This window comes from Pteropus alecto, unplaced genomic scaffold, assembly GCF_000325575.1.
Source record: "Pteropus alecto unplaced genomic scaffold, ASM32557v1 scaffold237, whole genome shotgun sequence".
Lineage (NCBI taxonomy): Eukaryota > Metazoa > Chordata > Mammalia > Chiroptera > Pteropodidae > Pteropus > Pteropus alecto.
This window is the reverse complement of record NW_006440624.1, coordinates 13,704-17,913: the sequence shown is the minus strand read 5'-3', so window position 1 is coordinate 17,913 and position 4,210 is coordinate 13,704. Positions and strand designations below refer to the sequence as shown.

At 34.6% G+C, this 4,210-nt stretch overlaps 1 pseudogene; it reads right to left on the bottom strand.

Annotated features, from left to right (window-relative positions):
* Positions 1 to 3,634: 3,634 nt before the first annotated feature.
* Positions 3,635 to 3,753, bottom strand: LOC112484215 (annotated as a pseudogene).
* Positions 3,754 to 4,210: the final 457 nt, after the last annotated feature.

Below are 4,210 nucleotides of genomic sequence, written 5' to 3'. Positions count from 1 at the left end.
AGGTATTCTTATTCTTTTTTCATTGAGTTCTAACCCTTGTAGATAGCCAGGCTCTTCTCAGTGCGAAACGAATCCCATCTCTGATATGGTACATTCTCAATGGAATAAAAATACATAAGGTTTAGGACGTATTGGAACAAGTCAGAATTTTAAAATAAACTCTGCTTTACTCATTTTGGAAATTTCAAGTGATTCCTTCCTTCCTACCTCTTTTCTTTCTCTCTCTCTTCTTTCCTCGGTTATTCTCTTCACCTCCTTTCTTCCCCCGTTTATTTCCTCAATGATTCTCTTTAATAATGTTACTAGTCTCTATTCTAATAGACCTATGATATTCACAGCCTACTGAACAAAAAGAGAACCAATGCTCCAAAACAACAACAACAACAACAAAAGAAACTGCCGGGTAATAAATATTGTAGATGCAAATATGCATATTTAAAACCTACAATTAAACTGAACTCACTCATATTATAGGTTGGAACATAGAACTGTAGAATTAGTCTACCCATCATTTTCTGCTTCAACACAATAGGAAGTGTAGGGATTATGTGTAACAGAAGGAAACCAGAATAGTGGACTCTAAACAAAGGAGTAGTTTTCTTGGTACTTATGGTTTCATTCACCAGGGACAGTAGGTCATTTTAGAATATTGATGGACCAGATCTTCTCCTGTTATGTTATAATTAAGTAATACAAGTGCTATATGCTCTATAACCAACGACTATATTGTCTGAAAATGCCAGGGTCTATTGCAATCTGGACTTGTAATTAAGTAAATAAACACTATGGATTTTGTCATAGCCTATAGACCATACTTTCATTGTAGGAGAAGTAAAGAAGGAAGAAGAGAAGGAGGAGGAGTAAATGAAGGTGGAGAAAGAAAAAGACAAGGGGAGGCAGAGAAGGGAAAGGAAATCTAGCATGAATACCACCATAAATCCCATTCAGAGATTGCATCCTTATGCCACCAATTGAATGCCATACTTGTGATAAAGCAGTCACTCTTTATTGATTTGTCCCCTCTATGATAGACCCTGGCATTTTCAGGCAATATGGTCTTTGGTTATAGAGGGTATAATACTTGTTTTACTTAATTAGAAAATAACAGGACAAGTTCTGGTCCATCAATATTCTAAAATGACCTACTGTTCCTGGTGAATGAAACCATAAGTACCAAGAAAACTACTCCTTTGTTTAGAGTCCACTATTCTGGTTTCCTTCTGTTACACATAATCCCTACACTTCCTATTGTGTTGAAGCAGAAAATGATGGGTAGACTAATTCTACAGTTCTATGTTCCAACCTATAATATGAGTGAGTTAAGTTTAATTGTAGGTTTTAAATATGCATATTTGCATCTACAATATTTATTACCCGGCAGTTTCTTTTGTTGTTGTTGTTGTTGTTTTGGAGCATTGGTTCTCTTTTTGTTCAGTAGGCTGTGAATATCATAGGTCTATTAGAATAGAGACTAGTAACATTATTAAAGAGAATCATTGAGGAAATAAACGGGGGAAGAAAGGAGGTGAAGAGAATAACCGAGGAAAGAAGAGAGAGAGAAAGAAAAGAGGTAGGAAGGAAGGAATCATGTGAAATTTCCAAAATGAGTAAAGCAGGGATTAGTTTTAAAATTCCAACTTATTCTAATACTTCCGAAACCTTACATATTTTTATTCCATTGAGAATATTCTATACCAGAGATTGAATTCGTTTCACACTGAGAAGAGCCTACCTACCTACAGGGGTTAGAATTCAATGAAAAAAGAATAAGAATAATTTAAATTGAGTTGAACTTTAATTCTTGATTTGCCTTTTAAAACATTTATAATGTTTTATCTACCACCCAGAGAATAACAATAATTTCTAATGGGTTTGTTCAAATACAGTAGAGAAGATTCGCCTAATAAATATTTCCTTAAAACTCCTGATACTAAACTAAACCTGAGATTCTATTTGTAAGGTCAAGTCTATAGACAAATAATACATGAATAGATTATGTGGTTTCTCAAACTTTATGATACACAAAGAATTGAGGTTAATGACATGAGATTCATCCTGCACCTCCCGATTCTGAATCAACATGTCTGGAAAGAGGACCTATGACCGTACATCTCCAAAATGTTCCCAGGTGATGCTGATTCTGATGATTCCACATACCATATGTTGAGCTGCAATGGACTAGGACATGAAATATACCTAAACCAAAAAATGATTTTTTGTGTACTCAGTTCTGAGTACATTCAATTATCCAACCAGTAACAAAAGGTGAATTTTTATATAAATTTACCTAGGGACTTAGTGAAAACTAACTTTCCCTCTATCTGGTGTAATCATGTTAACACATGGCTTCTACTTAGGAATCTGCCTTCCTAAAGACACCAAGGAAGTAACTTAAATCGCAGAACATATGCATTCAGTTAAGGTGCAAGATATATAGTACTGAGCTTCTGTGGTCATTTGTGGACGTTAAAAATAAGAAGTGTTTTATTACACAATACTCAATGGATTCCTAAATATTGGAAAACATTTAAACATCCTTTAAGAGTTAAAATTTTCTAAGGTTGGTAGAATAAAGGTACTTTGTAATAATTTGCCAGAGACATATTTGAAATAATTGACAACAACGATTTTACTCTGCCAGTTGTTACTACCCTATATTAGAGAACCGGTAAAATTTGGTAAGATGGTATCTTTTTTGCACAGAGTTACTCCATCTTGGACATGCATATGTTGAAATAGGGCAGATGCTGATTTCACCATTTCAATTCATATCTATGCTTGGTTTACTCTAGCATACTTGTCCCTTTGTGTTATTCCCACATACCTAGACTAATATCGAGATTAATATGTGACGGGTACAGTTGATTCCTTGTCACTCTGCTTCACAAGCTTCTATTGTAAAGTTTAAGTTTCTTCTTCATGTCCGTGGAGACAGATATTAGATGCTATTTTCAGTTCTATAATATGATATCATAATCGACACCATTTAGAAAAACAAGGGGAGGATTTCAGTATATATAAATACACCAGTCCTCTAGAAAAGCACATCGTCTCTTGGAGCTTCAGAATTTCAGCTTCTCGAGTTCTTGCATCTCATCTTGGGTAAGACATAATATATTCATGTACAATCTAATGTGATGGCATATTCTAAATTTTTACTGCTAGAATAAGTTGAAAACTATTTTTAAACTGTATGATATTTATTGATAATTTCTCATAAAGAAGCTATTTAAAGAAGTGATGACCCTATGTCGAGGTCTGAAGGCAAAGTCAGGATTTCATTGCCTCTGAGTGGACAGCAATCATGGTACCGAGTGAGTATTGTGGAATAAGGAGTAGAAGACCCCCATCGCAGGAAGATTGTCCGGAAGTCTTTTTATTCCTTTGATAAAATATATGCTACCCACTGTGTTAATAATTACTTTACCTTTAACTGCATGTTGAAGTTGAAATTTTACAGAAAAATGATATCTAGAGTAGCATAAGCTCTCTTTTGGCAAATGTGTATACTATTTTAAAGGTTTAGTAATTTTTTCTTTTCTTTTTCTTTTTTTTTAGGCGAGGCAACCCTTGGTTGACCTCACAGATTGCAAGACCCTTGTCAGCTTACAATCCCTTAGTTTTTTATTGTTTATGTCTACAGCTCCTGGTCTTCCTAGGTGGTCTCCCATTCAAGTACTAACCAGGCCCGACCTTGCTTAGCTTCCGAGATCGGACAGGATCGGGCTTGTTCAGGGTGGCATGGCAGTAGATGGTTTAGTAACTTTTTCAAAGTTACTTTGTTTCCATCACTAATTTATTTTCTGTTAGCTTTTCATTGTCATTTTCATTCTCAAAATAGTTTCCGGTTTTCAACATAATTAACGCTGTGTAACACGCTATTTGTTTGAATAATTTCTTTTATTTAACTCATTTTCATTTCACTTGTGATTAGGCTGAAAAGAAAGCTTTTCTTTCTACTATATCAAACTTTTGTCGCTGTCTTTTTTTGATAATGTTCATTCAAAGCCCCTAAATTATCCATCTGTCTATCCATCTGTAGAAGACCAGTTACTGTGAATTTTCCTCAGTCCTCTAATTTCAATAGAATTTGAGGTATGAACAACATTGGAAGTCGCATCCTTATTTGTATCATGACATGACTGAATATTTGGGAAGTGGAGACGACAGAAAAATTTCATCAAGAAATGTATAGTTTTCAGTTTTTCTA